General features: G+C 65.2%; 1 protein-coding gene across 2 annotated transcripts in view; it reads right to left on the reverse strand.

The window, feature by feature from the left end:
- NACC2 (NACC family member 2) overlaps positions 1-15,430 on the reverse strand; it is a 70,390-nt gene extending 54,960 nt beyond the window's left edge. For both annotated transcript variants that reach the window (XM_047768912.1, XM_047768910.1), the window contains exon 1: positions 15,320-15,430. The gene's annotated coding sequence lies outside the window, so the exon portion shown is untranslated. The remainder of the gene's footprint in view (positions 1-15,319) is intronic.
- Positions 15,431-15,887: the final 457 nt, after the last annotated feature.

Here is a 15,887-nt window from a genome sequence, read left to right on the forward strand (position 1 = left end):
AAAAAGGAGGGATCCCGACACAGGCTACAACACGAATGGCCCTGGAGGACACGGTGTTCAGGGAAATCGGCCGGGCGCCCGAGTGAGGACCCAGAGGAGTCGATTCATGGAAAAAGAGAGCAGGACAGGAGGGCGGGGCTGCAGCGGGGGTGGGGGGGGGAGCGGAGACAGGTTTCAGTTTTGCCGCGAGGGAAGAGCCCTGGGGGCGGATGTGGCGACGGTTGCACAATGATGTGCGTGCACTGATGCCACACGGAGCTGTGCCCTTGAAAACCCTGAAGGTGGTAGATGCCATGTCGGTAAACCTCTCGGCAATTTAAAGTGTTTGTGAAAGTGACATGTCATCAGGGCTGCAGACGAAAGGCACAGGAATCAAACCTCAAGACCAAAAGAGAGGAGTTACCTGGTGGCACAGCCAGTTAAGGAGCCAGCACTCTCACTGCAGTGGCTCAGATCGATGCTGTGGTGTGGGTTCAATCCCTGGCCCAGGACTTCCACAGGCTGTGGGCGTGGCCAAAAAAAAGCAGGGGGGGGGGGGGGAAAGTGACCTGTGGCCAAAAGGTCCCCAACAGGACACAAACAGCCCTAATCATAAAGGAAATTGCTGATAAACTGTATTTCACTAAAACTGGGAATTCAGAAAGCCCACCAAGAGGCGTGAAAAGCTCAGAGGAGGAGGTATTTGCAATGCCTATAAAACCAGGGCTGCAGGGTGAGAATATTGAAAGCAGTCTCCATGGCAATCAGGAAGAGGGCAGCTCAGGAGTGTGGTGCAGCGGGGTAGAACCCGACTAGTATCCACAAGGATGTGGGTTCGATCCCAGCCTCGCTCAGTGGGATAAGGATCCGGCATCGCCGTGCACTGTGGTATAGGTTGCAGATGCGGCTCAGATCCCAGGCTGCTGCGGCTGTGGTGCAGGCCGGCGGCTGCAGCTCCGACTGGACCCCAAGTGTGGAGGAAAGGGCAGCTCACAGACAGGGGAGGGAGGCCACGACGGGAGCAGGCGCCCAGCAAGAGATGCCAAAGAAGGCAGGCAGGCATCGTGGAGGAAGGGAGTAAATGAGACCCCAGGCGGAGACCCACCTGCCGTGGGGGGGGGGGTGGTCAGCTGTGCCCACCTGTGTCCCGGTGCCTCCCCATGCCTCCAGGTGGTCACCCAGCCCCACACCTAGAACCTTCCTAACAGAGGGTATCCGTAACAGCCCCCAGGAGATTAGATACTGAAATCCTGGAAGAGTCCCCTGGACCGTCGCCCGCCAGGAACCGGTAGACTCTCCTGGCACTAGCAGCAGCCAGGCCCACTCTGCTCTTGGGCAGTTCAAGAACGGCCAGCTCCCCCGGTGCCAGAGGCTCAGGCTTTGAGGGGCACTGGGAGCCAGGCTCCACCTGCACCTGGCCACGCAGGTTCATCAAGCCGTGCACTTGGGGTCGGCGCCCCTTTCTGTAGGTTCCGTGGCCACGTGCCTCGCACCCCCACTGACTCGGGAGAGGCAGCAGCGCGAGTCCTGAGCACGGGCTGAAATCCTGCCTTGGACGTCATCCCGCAACGGGGGCTTCTAAAGAAGAAGATCAGATCAATACGACCACTCTATTCATAGTTTTTGATCATAACCTTTCCAGCATTGCATAGCACACAATCCATGTTCAAGTTTTAAAAAATACAGTGTTGGGGGGGCGATGCCCACACACGAACACCGCGTCCTCGGGCCCCGCGGCCCCCGCCCCAGCCCCGCAGGCCAAGGCTCACTCCCCTGAGCCCAGAATCCAGAAACCCTTTCCTTGGAATCCAGTTCCCAAGAAGAAAGCAGACGTGCATTGCGGGGGGGGTGGGGGGTGTCCCCTGAATGATCCCAGGTCTTGTTTCAATGGCCCCAATTCCCGGCTCCTGAGTAGCTCTTAATTTGCGGAAAAATACCACCACCCCAGTTTCACAGGTGGAGAAACTGGGGCAGGAACTCGCTCGCCGGCCCGAGAGCAGGAACCTGGATGGTGAGAGTGGACACGAGGCCTCTTCACCCACAGACAGGCCTCTAGCACGAGACGCCCCTGGGCCAAAAGCAGCCGCCAGAGACAGAGCAGGACAGAAGCCGGGGCTCGGGGCCCTGGGTGTCGGCCACAAAGGGCGAGCAGACCCCAGAGGAAAGAGCCACCAAGGGGGCTGGGATCCCAAGTCCTCGGGCCAAGCACAGCCCACGGGCCGGTCTCCTCTGTCTCCGCTGGGGAGGACAGCCCGGGGCCCCTGGGAGCAGAGGCCGCTGCAGGAGAGGCTGGGGGCCAGCACTTGCGAGGGCCACTCGCCCGGGAAGCCCGGGGAGCCAGGGCCACCCTCGCCATCAGCCTTTGTTGCACGCGGCCGCGCCCGGCGCCCCTCTCCGCCTCCGCAACGGTTCCCCGGGGAGCACAGAAGGTAAACGTGATAATTTGAGTTCAATCACGGCTTTTAAACAAAGCGCCCGCTGGTTAGTTTAGGGCACAGAACCTGAAAACTACTCATGCATGTCTGAGCACCCTGCCCTGGGCAAGGGGGACCTCGGACACTGGGGGGGGTCAAGAGGGAGGCCCACCACTGGACCCCCAAGTGTGAGCTGTGGCTTGGGGCCTCGGACGCCAAGCAGGGGCGCCGCCCCTCGGCTTCCAGACAGGGGACACCTCCTTCCAGCAGGTCCCAGGCGGGGGCCAGGCAGGTGGAGCACGGCCCCCAGACCCCGGGCTGCCCAGGACCCCCTCGCGAGGGCCCAGCTCCCCTTCCTCAGCCCGGACCATGTCAAGGTACAGCCTGGAGGCAGGACCCGGCAGTGGCCTGCGGGTCCCCAGGGCCACCCCTCCTGGCCTCAGTTGCTGGAGGAATAACCTAAGTGGCCCGTGGCCACCAGGCAGCGAGGCAGGTGTCCCGTCTGCACACAATAAACCGGAAAAGCCCTCAGGCTGCCTGGAGCCAGGAGCCCTCTTCCCTCCCTCTCCTGTCCTGGGGGGCTCTTCACAGGGCCCCTGCGTGCCTGCCCACCGAGCGGGGTCTCAGCAAGTGCTGCTAATGCCGGACAGAGCAGAAACGGCCCGGCCTGGACTGCACAGAACTGCCAGCCAGGGACACTGCGGCGCCCTTGCTAAGCTTTTTTTTGGGCGGGGGGGCTCAGGTGGAGGATCTCCTCTCCAGGCCCGGGGCCGGGGGACACGCTCCAGTACCCCAAGCAGAAGGGGCTCAGAGAGAGGACGCCAGCCGGACACCTGGGCAGGGTGGCAGCACACACCCGGGTCAGCCCTGCCTGGGACCCGCCAAGCGGCCCCACGAACCTGGGGTGTCCTGCCCTTCCAGACGGCGCACTCGGGGGTGACGGGGCCGTAAGACAGGGAGAGGAACGGTTTGCGGCCCTAGCCTTACGATGGCCTTCTATCCAAGGATAAGTGAGCTGCGCGTCACCCGCCCTGATGACAGCGCCTCTGGGCCCCCTGCGGGACCCGGAGGGCCCACTGGTCTCTCCATCACGAGCAGCCATGACCCGGCCCCAGGAAGGCCCGACTCCACATCCGCCTGGGCGGGAGCCAGAGCAACGCTCCTCCAGCTGCCTGGGGACAACCAGCCCCTCCCTGTGCCCTGCAGGCGGCCCAGGGATGAGGTGGGGCGGGGGGGGGGGGGGGGGGGGTGTCAGGATCTCCGACGGTCTGGGGAAAAGAAACAGCCTGTTCGCACATGTCTGTATGTCCCGGAACTGACGAGGGACACAGGAGAGTTCCCAAGGAGAGAGACCAGACCAAACTTGGAACCAGACGGCCACCTCGGGACCTGCCAGGCCCCCGGGTTGCTGGGAAGCCAGAGGGGGGGCTGCACTTGGCCCATCTTGTGAATCCCCCACCCTGCAAACACCCCTCCCAGGGCTGGGCGAGGGCGAGGCCAGGGCGGCGGGCCAGCACCGGCCAAGCCGGGCCAGCGGCTGTCCCTGCACCAGGCCGTCTAGGGAGGCGGTGCCCGGCACCTGCTTCCACTGCGGCTCTAACGAATTCCCTTGTGAGGTTTCTTGGAAATCAGTGGCTGCCATGTAATCACAGCTGCCGGGGCTCTGAGCAAGCCCGCTCGGGGGCTCCGTGCGGTTATAATTATTACGAAAGCGCAGTTAAGAAACAGTGCGGAGGAACTGAAACCTTTGGAGATGCTCGAGAGCCGGGGGCAGGGCAGAACCCCCCGCCCCACCCGGGACAAGGACACGCTGCCGTTCCCTGCTGGCTCCTCGTGGAGCCACCCCAACCCAGGGTCCATCCACCTGGACGCACCTGGCCCAGGTAACCACTGCTGCCCACAGGCTCTGCTGTCTTTGCCCTGCCCGGGCCCACCCAGGGCAGCACACTGGGACCCCAAGAGAACCACGAGTGGGCACAGCAGTCACTACAGCCCCCCCCCCGCCCCCTGCTCTGCTCTGCAACCCACCCTCCAGCCCTAGTTTCCTTCCGTGAAATGAGAGGGTATGAGACACTCCCCCAAAGACCTCAGCCCTCGGCCAGCTCATCACCAAGGCAAGACCGTGACGGCCAGTGATCCCTGCAGGGGGCCAGGCTCGGAGGGGCTTCTCCTGAGAGGGCCGCAGGGGTCTATGGAAGGGTACAGCCAGCACGGCCATCTGAAGCCCCTGCCTTATGGCCTCGAGTCAGTGGCTGGACCTGCCTCTTCCCGGGTGCCTGTGGGGTGCCCTCACCCACAAAGCACGGGGCAGGGCCCTTGGAGTCACACCAAGCAAAAAAAAAAGGAGCTACGAGAGGCCTCTGGGGGTGCCCAGCCACAGATGCCCAGGCAGTGCCTTCCTGCTGGCACCAGCCCCCACTCCTGTAGCCCCCGGTGGGGGGAAAGCCCGGTCCCGCCCAGCCCCCCCAGGGGTAGGCTGGTGGGCGTAGGCCCAGGACACCCAGCGCCCTCGGTGGGCAGCTGGGCACGGCAGAGCTGACCACCACGCTGCAGGGGAGAGCAGCTCACGGCAGAACAGGCCCACCAGCCCCTCCCAACCTCAGCCTCCTTCCTCACGCCGCGGAAGAACCACGGGTTTTCCCGGAGCCGCCGGGTGCGCTCAGTTCACCCTCGTGTACGAAGCGCTCACGACGAGGATTTCGTGCTGCCTCAATCCTGCCCAACTCCGGAGCCAGAGGAACGAGGCTGCGTGTTTCACGGCTGCAGTAACTGCCACTCGCCACACACGCGCGCTGGCACGATGGCAACCGCCCTCCATGTGGGCAAACGGCGCTCCTGGCACCGGCTGGAAACCCCACGACCCTCTTCCTCAGCAGCGGAACTGGAGCCGTCCTGCCAGACGGGAGGTGTGGGCGCCCCCACCAAGAAGAGAAGAGCCAGAGGCCGAGCAGCTGGGCTGGGGGTTTTGGGGGAGCCTGGACGAGAGGGCAGGGGGCCGGGGGCCCAGCCCGAGAGCGGGTGGACCGTACCGCTGTTCCTGCCGAGACGGGGCGGGGGAGGCAGCCACGGAGCAGGGGGACTGGGGGCAGGGCGACAGTCTGGCCTTCACCCTCTGCCGGGCTGAATGGGGTCCCCCCAATTCACGTTCACCTGGAAGCTCAGAATGAGACCTTAAGCGAGAGGAGGACCACCGCAGGCGCCACGCGTCACGGGAGGACGGGGTCCGACGGGACCTGGGGCCCTGCGGCCGCGGACCGGGCTCCTGAGAAGAGGAAAGTCCGGACCCAGCGAGGCCAGGCGGCCAGGAGCCCAGGAGCACCCACGACCCGCCGGCAGCTGCGCGGGGCGGGAAGCAGCCGGCCCTGCGACCCTGGCCTGGGGGCTTCTGGCCTCAGAATGGGGAGAGGCGGCTCCTTCTGTGGCTCTGTTTCAACAGCTCTGAGACACTCACAACCCACCCCACGCTGGCCTTAAGCCTGGACCTAAGGGAACACTGGGGGTGGGGGGATGGCCCCAGTGCAGCCCCAGGTCGGGGGGCGGGTGGAGGAGACACAGTGAGTGGGGCTGTGGAAGCCACTTCTCCCCGGCGCGCAGGGTGGGCACGAGGGGACCAGTCGCAGGCACCCCCATCTCATCCCCACGGAGCCCCAGAGCCCAGAGGAGGAGCAGGCTAGGGACCGGGGGCTGCAGTCCAGTGCCCGGCTCGGAGCTTCTCCACAGGGGACCCTGGGGAGACGTGCCACTCACAGCCACGACGGGGCCCACGCAAGAGCCCCCGTTCCGGGGCTGCGGGCACACAAGACCCCTCAGGCCCGCGACCGCCCACGGCCACACACCCAACCCTGTGACCCCCATGCTGGGGCTGCTTCGGAAACACACACACCAGACAAGGGCCCTTGAGGGACTGGGCAAAGTCGATCACGTGCCACCTCCAGCCGCAGGACGGTGGCACGGCCGTAGCACCACCACCCAAGAGGCACCAGACGGGGGGCGCCCTGCAAAAGCGGCCTGGACTCCGGGGGTCAAGGTTTTGAGAACCAAGGAAAGACCCTGGATTTTCCAGACGGAAGGAGCCTGAGAGACGCAGCCAGACTTGGAGAGACAGCGGCACACCCGCGTCCCCACGGCGCCACTCCCGACAGCCAGCCGCGGAAACGGCCACCTGTCCTGCGACAGCGGAAGGAGAAACCCGCTCAGGTCCATCCGCACAGAGCACGAGACTCGGCCTGAAACAGGAAGGGCATCCTGACACAGGTCACCGCACAGGGAGGACGTCGCGCGGACAAAATGCAGCCGGACGCAGAGGGGCGAATCCTGCACCCACGTGAGGGCACAGAGGAACCAAACCCACAGAGACAGGATGTGGACGGCGGGGCCAGGGGCTGAGGGAGGGCACGGGGCTCGTCCCTGGGGACGGAGTGTCAGTTTGGGAAGATGAAGGCGTCCCGGAGATGGATGGCACGGGCCGGGGGGCTGCACAATTGCGACTTTGATGCCACGGAACTGAGTACTTAAAAGCAGTAAAGATGGTGGGTTTTACACGGAAGTAACAAGAATTTTTGCTGTTGTCTTTCTAGGGCTTCACCCGGGCAGCATACGGAGGTTCCCAGGCTAGGGATCAAATCAGAGCTATAGCTGCCGGCCTGCACCACAGCCACGGCAATGCGGGATCCGAGCCTCATCTGCGACCTACACCACAGCTCAAGGCAGTGCCGGATCCTTAACCCACTGAACGAGGCCAGGGATCAAACCCGCATCCTTGTGGATGCCAGTTAGATGTGTTTCCGCTGCGCCATGACAGGAACTCCAAGAATTGTTTTTAATTAAAAATTTAAAAGCAGACCCAACAGGTGTCTGGGACATGGACTCGTTAGCAACCCTCTGGCTGCAAAGGACCCAGGGTGAGAGCTGGGCGACGGCTGGGCTGCAGCAGGACGGGGTGGGCAGCGAGTGACACTGGAGCACATGGGATCTCTTACTTACACTCGGTTCTGGAAGAAGTTCTGTGTCCAGCACACGGCTTCTCTAAATCCGGTATTGCCACCTCGCCTTAGTCAGCAGAACCAGTGTCCCCAGCACTGCGGGGGGGGGGGTCCTCAACTGGCCTCTACACTGGCAATGGTGACAACAGGCCCAGGAGGCTGGAGGAAGCCAAGTTACCATGTCCCCACCTTGGAGAACGGGGGCCTGGTCTCGGGGAGCCCCCACCTCTGGGCCTCATTCCAAGTCCTAGCCAGATGTTCTAAAAACCCTCAAGACACCACGGGACATAGCCAGGCCCCTCCCCGGACCTTGGCCTCCTGAGCTTGAGCAGCAAAAGCATGTCACCTGTCGTTCCTGAGAGAAGCCCCCCAGGCCAGGCTGGGGGAGGGATGGAGGACCCCCAAATACCCAGAGGCCTCACAAGAGAGCCAGGGACTGATGCCCAAGGAGATCTGGGGGGTGGGGATGGGTCTCCACTTTCCCGCATTAACTGGGAATCTGGTGAGAGGCCCAGAGCAGAACCCGGGGACACAGCTGGTGCTGCTGGGCTTGGGGAGCCGGGCCGGAAGTGCGAGGAGCCTGTGAGGAGGGGCCCCTGGCAAGCCCGCCTCGGCCTGGCCTCAGGGCCCAGGTCCAGGACTGCAGGCCCCAGGTCTGGGCTTGTCTGGACCCTGAGGGCACGACCCCCGCCCCCGCCCCCCCCACCGCCCGGACACCTGGCCCCCTCCTCCCACGGCATCATCTGGGCTCTGACCTGCGCTCTGCCGCGATCTCATTCTTCCTCTGGGGGAGGAGGCAAGAGCCACGGTGGCCGGTGGCCGAGCCTGTGCTGCGGCTGGGGGGTCCAGTGCCCAGGCCCCACAGAGACCCGCCCCCTCTCCTTTCCAGGCCGCTCCCCGTGACAAGGACTGTGGCCTAAACTGGGTTACAACAATTAACACAAATTCTGCCTCCTGTCCCCAAACTTATGTAACCGCAGACACTGGCTCAGGAAAATCCTCTTCCATGGCTGGCCCCGTTTCCCAGCCTCGACCCCGGCCCAGCGCCCGAACCAAAGGTCAGTGCAGACCCCGTGGCCCGCGCTGGGCCTTCACGCCGCCGTGCAGGTGCTCGTGGGAGCGGCGCTCCTGTCTGTGCGTCCAGCTGCCCACCCTCCTGGGGCCGCCCGGGGCCGAGCCAGATGGCCAGCAAGGCCTGCACCTGCTTCTGGGACAGCACCCCCGCGTCCCAGGCACCAGAGCGCTTCTGTGCCCACCCTGTCACCCTGGGGAGTCAGGGCCCCCCAGATTCTGTCCATCCAGAACCTCAGAATGTGACCTTATTTGGAAAAAGGGTCTTTGCAGGTGTAACAAGTCAAGGTCTTGAGAGAGGAGTGACGCGTTTCCAGGCCAAGGGCCGCCGAGGACCCCCGGTACCGCCAGACGCTGGGCGAGGAGAGGGCCCCCCATAGCCCTGCCCACATCTTGACTTTGGACCTCCGGCCTCCAGACCGTGGGAGAGTCAATTTCTGTTGTGTTAAGGCCCCAGCTGTTTGGCCACTTGTTACCTGGCCCCCAGGAAAATGACCCCACCCCTGTTACACTCCAGGATGAACAGGAGGCTGACACCGCCCCTGGCCTGTCCTCTCCACAGTGAGCAAAATTCCAGGTTCCTGGAGCTGAGAGACCCCACGGAGACTCCCTCAAAGCAGCGTTCAGCAAGGGAGGGAGCCACCTTCAGACCCCCAGAGGGCAGGTGTGCCTGGCACTCGGGGCCACCGCCTCCCTGGGGGCTGCCTGGGCCCCTGGGGGCCACCCAGCCAGGCGCTGAGTCAGCCGATGGGCTAGCCTGTCGCAGGAGCCAGGGGCTGTCTGTGACCTCGGAGCCTTTAGGAGTGACAAGCACTTGGGACTCCTGAGTGCCCAGGTCCAGCTGCTGCCAGAGCCTGTCCCAGTCCGCCCTGACTGCGGGGCAGCAGCCGTGATCACAGCCACCTCATAAGGCACACACCTGCCAGGACCCCTTTCAGAGCCGACACTCACTCTACCCACAGCACAGAGCCGGGTGGCCAGCTGGGGAACCTGGGTGTCCAGCTGTCACCCTGCCCCAAAGCCTCCGCTGGGTCCACCCTGTCCCCACTGCTCCCCGCATCCCCCCACGTCCCCCCATGCAGACAGGAGTGTGGAGGAAGGGGACAGACTTGCCCCAGGGTCCTGAGACACAGCCGGGGACCAAGGACCGGGGAGCCCGGGATGCCGGGGCGTCACCCCCGAGGGACCCACCGGCGCCCCGCACCCCAAGCACATCCCCAGCCCGCGAGAAGGGTTCCCGGAGGAGCCAACGGGCAATTTGCATAATATTCTTTGCAAGTTAATATCAGCCTCTGATAATGATCTCGGCATAGCGTGGAGCGCTGAGGCGGCTGTTACAACACTAAGTAATCATATTTTAAATTATGTTTCCCTTTATAGAAAGGTGTTGCAAAAACACACAGACACGAAATCTGTCTGTTGCAGCCCCCTGCCAACCACCTGACCGGCTTTGCTGTGACGGCAACGCGGGGGCCGAGAAAGCCCGCTCGCCAGGCCAGCTGGACCCAGCCGGGCACCACGGGGCCTGAGCACACGGCCACACTCGGCCCCCGGGGGCAGCAGCCGGGGCAGTGTCCCCGTGGACAGACTGGCCAGTCACCCACAGGGAAGGAGAGAGGGGCGAGGCCAGAAGCTGGAAGAGGCAGGAGCCCCGCCCCCACGGGGGGGCCCCCTCCCCCCCTTTCTCTTTGCGTAAGAGCCAGGGCCACCACTCAATCTCTATTTCCTTAAAAGCTTTTTTTTTTCTTTTTTATTAAAAAAAAAAATCCAATTATAGCACAAATCTCTCAGCAGGGGTCAGTGTAGAATAAGAATAGCCAAAGTTAATGGACATGACACCGGCAAGATTAATGCCTAAAGGGTTTCGAAAGTTGTATGATGCAGATTTCATTAACATTTTAATTGTAATGTATCTTTTTAATCTTCTCTCACCCTAATGGTTTTATATCCCCCCCCAAAAGAAAGAAAAAAGAAAGGGAAAAAAAAACTGCTGACAACAACAAAAAGTATCAATATACAAAATTTAACAAAGGCGCTGAGCAGCGCGATGGAAACGAAATTAAATGAGCAAAAACTATGTTCACCGGGTGATTTTTAACAGCGCGAGAGAGTCGGAACGCAGCAGAGATGGGCCCTTTCTCCCTTCTCGGCACCGAGACGCCGACGGCCAGGACAGGAGACAGGCGGATGCCCAGAGCTAGGGTGGGGAGCCCCGTGGGACCCACGACAACGCCCTCTGCTCCTGACCCAGTGCCACAGCGAGCAGGCTTCCTGCAAAGACCACCCTGCAGCCTGGCAGGCCCCACCAGCCGGTCTCCAGCCAGCGGCCAGGAGGGGGGCTGTGGGGGGAGGCCCTCTTCCAGAAAATGCCAGCAGAAGCCCCTGGTACTGTGTGGATGGGGCGGGGGGGACATCTAGGGGTGTCACCATAACGAAGGGAGCATTTTGTGGGGCAAGGGCTAGGGTTGCAGACAAGCAGGCAACTCTCTGGCTGACGGGGCAGCCACACAGCATGGGGCCTCCGACTTCCAAAAATGAAGAAGTACATTTGGCCCTGACTACAGAGGGCCCAGGTTTTTATTTTCAATCAACAAACGCTCCTAGAGCACCACACCTGCGCCTGCTGCTGTACCTGATGCTTCGCCCCAAAGCCAGCTCCCCTCAGTACCCCCAAGCCAGGGCCAGCCCACCCTGGAGGACTCAGTGGCTAGGCCTGATGCTGGCCGTGGGGGCCGGTCAGCCTGGGCCTGGGACACAGCCCCACAGCCAGGCTCACGGCTTACCCCAGTGACTATATATGGGCACTTTCAGGCCCCTGCGGTCCCCGCCCCCGGCCCTGCCTGCCTCCCAGGCACACGGGCAGACACTGGGCGGGGCCCAGGAGTTCCCGGCCCATCCATGGCCATGTGCCCTCCCAGATGCCAGGGCCCAGGGCCAAGGGGGAGGGGGAAGATTCCTTCAGAGACCCAGAGCCAGCCTCTCCTCCGTGGGACCGGAGACCAGAGAAACACCTCACAGAAAAGTGTACCTCCGTCCCCCCGGAGCCTGAGAAGCAGCCTCCCCTTAAAGGGACACGAACCCCTCTCGCATCTTGGTCCACTTGCAGGGAGGGAGCATCTCCAGAGGCCCCGAGGTGCGGCCTGCTCACCTTCAGCCTCCCAGCAGGGAATATAGAAGCTACTATGAAGTGTCACAACACACGGGCCAGGACAGGGCTCAGAGATGCTAAGTTACCCACCCAAGGTCACACAGCCTTGGCTAGGATGTGATCTGAGAGCCCCCTCAGAGGCCCTGCTCCTGAGGCCTCCTGGCCTGGAGAAGCTGCAGGCAGGGCAGGCCCGGGAGAGCCCAGGGTCGCAGCAGACCTCCCCCCACCACCAATTCCTCCTGCTCAGATACACTCCCAGGCCCGGGGAAAGGTCAGCGCCCTGCCGTCCTTGTCCCCCTGAGGGCTGCCCCCACTCTGAGGATGCCAACCCAGAGGCGGCCACCAGGGAGCCGCGCTGCAAAGTTCATGTCCCAAACACTGCGTCTGCCCTGCCAGGCCCTCTGAGACCCTCACCCACAAAGCACCTGCTTCCAAACCCAAAAGCCAGAGGCCAGGCCGGAGGAAGCCCAGCTCCCAGGAGCAGGCAGCTGCAGGTGACACAATGAGGGAGCCCTGGCCAGGCGGGAGCATATTTTGCAAATGATCTCATCGAGAGCCAGGCCTGGTGAGAGCGAGGATTTGCTAAAAGAGAAACAGAGGTCGCCAGGATCCCTGCTGCTCAGGAGGCTGGGCGGCGGGAGTGGCGCCTCGGGCCTGCTGACTGAACGCATCCCTGCGGCCGCACCCCGAGCCCGGAGGTTGAAGACGGGGGTGGGATGTAACCCTTCGCGGTCTCGGGACACAAGAAAAGGGAGTGGGACCTCCGGCGGAAGGGTTGGGGGGCGGAGGACACACAGGACACACCTCTGAACCGGGGTGCAGGCCCAAAGAGAGATGCTGGCTCTAACCCTAAGTCCCAGCAGCCCCACCTGGAAGCACCTGAGTGCCAGGCTCCTCACCTTGGGCAGAAGCCGGGGGTGCCAAGAGAGGCACGTGAATGAGGCGCTTGGAGAGGCCTGGGGAGGACCCAGAACGCCGGCCGGCCGGGCTGTGCTCTCTGCAGACCCTGCAGGCGGCCGGGCCTGGCCGGCCCCAGGAGAGATGCTGAAGCCCCTCACCAGCCCCGAGTCAGACCCCAGACCCCCCAGACCTCACAAGCTCCCGAAGTGGGGTTGGCTCTGGGTGCCGCTCACCGGGAACAGCTCTGGGTCCAGCAAGGGCTGGTGGCACTTGTCTCTGTGTACGGATATGTGCCCCTCACGGTGGCACAGCACAGGCACTGCACCCCTTCAAAAGGCCAGCGCTGGCGGCCAGGGCCATTGATCCAGGGCACTCCTGGGGGATGCTGGCCCTGGGAAAGAGCCAGCCCAGGCCAGCAACACCCTCCCGAGCTGGAAGGAGGCTTGCTTTGTCCCAAGAACCCAGGCCCAGCCCAGCTCCCCAAGTCTGCCCCTCCCTCTGGGGTCTGCCAGAGGCCCTGCTTCTCAGGGCACACATGCGGCTGGTGAGTTGGGGGCAAGGCCTGGACGGGGCTGCTGCTCAGGCTCTAACAATTCAGCCCGTGGCCCCCACCCCGCCCCAGCCAGGGCAGCTCGTCCCGCACCCCCAAAACCCAGCGGGACAAGAGAACCCAGGGGCCGGCCGGGGCTAGGGCAGGCCGGGCGGAGCCCAGGCGGGAGAGGGGAGGGGAGCTGCAAGGGGGCAGGGTGGGGTGGGCTTCAGGGGGAGGCACGGGGAGGACGTGCCGCCTGGGAACATCCTTGAAAGGGTCAGCGCCGTCGTTCTGACCTTCCGTCCCTGGAGGGGTACCAGGCCCACCCCAGCCCGGGCCGCCGGGCCGCCAGGCAGAGCCCTAGAGGCAAAGGTGCCAGAGGAACCCAGGCTGCGCACGCCAGCTCAGCGCTCGCCACGGGCATCCCCTCTCACGTGAACGCAGCTCATGTTTTAGCCGGAAAACAGAGAGCGGTTTGGAGGATTCTAGTAAAAGGCACCGGGAGCCCCCTGCCGGGGGGCCCCTCTGGGTGTCCCCTCGCGGCCATGATAAAGGGCCGAGGGCTCTGCCGGGCAGCCCCAGCACAGGCATCTTCTCCTGGCCCGGGCTCCTGCAGAAGGGCACCAAGGGCTGCAGAGCAGAGGCCGGACGACGCCAGCTCTCAGAGTCAGCACCAACCCCGCCAGGGTGACCACTGGGGACCCATCCACGCCACAGAGAGGTGACAGGTGATAGGCGTCCTGCATCTCTGCTCCTTCCAGCCAGCTCCCCAGAACAGCAGGGCCAACCACCCTGGGCCTGGCCTCCTCCTGCTTCCTCCACACCGGCTCTGGACTCAGGCTCCGGCCGAGCCAAGGTACCACCCAACCGTGGAATGACCGACGGGAGCGCGCCCGCCCGGGGCCTCCTGGGAGGGATGGGCGGCACAGACGGGGGCGCAGGGGGAGGGCGGCTTCGGACAGTGACGGTCCCCAACTCCCTCCTCCCGCCCAGCCTCGTTTCCTCATCTCTAAAATGGAGCCAAGAGGCAGACCCGGGTCCTGGAGTCCTTGGGGGCTCAACCACCCGCCCGCCCTGAGCACCGAGAACCCGCTCCTTTGTTCTGGGGCGACCTGGAGGGAGCCAGGGGAGAGGGGACAGGCGCTCAAGAGAGGAAGCCGAGAAGGAGGGGTTGGGAAGGGGAGACCTAGAGAGAGACCCAGACCAGACCAGACCAGACCAGGGTGCTCAGAAGACCAGCTCAACCAGATGGCAGCCCAGGAAGGGTGCGCCCCCTCCCGCCCCCACCACACAGGACAGGCTCCGTCAGAACGCAGCAGCAGGGGACCCGTGGCTGGGTGCCCAACGGGTCCCAAGAAACGACGCGGAAAGAAAGCCCAGCTGCCCGTGGGGGCCCAACATTCCCCATCCAGGCCGGGGGGAGGACCCCACGACCCCACGACGTTGCACAGCCTGCAGCCCAGATCCAGGACCGGCCCACCGCAGATCCACAGGTTTAAAGGGCACCGGCGAGAGCTGGCATCACGGGCCCCAAGACCAAACTTCTGAGAAGCCCGGAAGAAGGGGTCCCCGAGGTGACCTCTGACCTCATGACCCCCCCAACACCACCCCTGCCGACCACGGAAGGGTTTGAGTCCCCGACCATGCGGGGGGGGGGGGGGTGAGGGAGCAGCAGGCTCAGACCTCACCGCGAGCTTCCTGGAGAAGGGGCTCGGGCCTCAAGACCCCAGCTCCGCAGGGACAGGGCAGCGGAGGAGAGGTGGCAGCCCCTCTCCCAGTGCAGCGGGGCCCCAGACTCTCCCCAGGGAGGGTGTGCACGAGGGAGGACACGGGGCAGTGACGCCCACGAAGGGGCCCGGCGGCGGGACCGGGAGGGCGAGGAAGGAGAGGCGCAGGGCCAGGCTGATGCGCAGCCGCGCGCCGGCCTCGGACCCTGGCCCTGAGGGAGGGGCGTGGCCCCGGGGCCGCGGCCCCCAGCCGATTCCGCGGGGGTCTCCCCACCCGGGCGGGCTGGGCTCCGTCCGCCCGGCCGGGGGAGGCCGAGAGTCCCGAGCGCCCCGCGAAGCCCGGCGGCGGCGGCGGCGGCGGCGGCGCCGGGAGCCGGGGTCCGCGTGCGGCGGGGCGGGGTGCGGCCCGGGCGGCCGAGCGCCTCCCCAGGCCCGGGCGCCGCCGGCCACCTCCGCGGGCGGCGCGCGGCGCGAACTTGGGCACTGCGGCAGGCGCGGGAGGGCGCGCCGCGGAGTTCGCGGGAAGTGCGGCGGCGGGGCCCGCGGGCGGCGCGAAGTTGGGGTACCTGCGGGCGCCGGCCCGGTCCGGCCTGCGGCAGGAAGTGCTCCGGCGGCCCGGCGCTCCGGCTCACATGGACTTTCTCCGGCCGCGCCCAGCACCGGGCCGCACCGCGGCGGGCGGGGCGCGCGGGGGAGGCGCCGCGGGCCGTTTAAAGGGACAGCGCGCCGGCCGCGCGCGCGCACTCGCCGCCCCGGGGCGCGCCGCCCCGCCGGCAGGTGGGCGCCCCGGGAGGGGCCGAGGCGGGGGGGTGCCCGGGCGGGGAGGTCCAGGGGAGGCAGCTCTGCGCCCCCGCCGCGCGCCCGCTCCACGAACGCCCGGCCTGCGACCCTGCGCCGGGCGCTGAGCCGGGACGGGACGTGGGAAGGACCGGGGCGCCAGCCCGCGCTCTCCCCGGCCCTGCGGCCCCGGAGCCCCCGGGCCTGGGGCGCCCCCTCCCCGCGGCGGCCGCACTTGCAGCGGACAGCCTCCGGGATGCGGCGCCAAGTGGGGGCGCGGGCGGGAGCGGGGGCGCGGCCTTGACTGCCACGGACGCTCCGGCGGCCGGAAAGCGGGGACGCAAGAGCGCCCTCAGG

The sequence above is a fragment of the Phacochoerus africanus genome, chromosome 2, assembly GCF_016906955.1.
Source record: "Phacochoerus africanus isolate WHEZ1 chromosome 2, ROS_Pafr_v1, whole genome shotgun sequence".
NCBI lineage: Eukaryota > Metazoa > Chordata > Mammalia > Artiodactyla > Suidae > Phacochoerus > Phacochoerus africanus.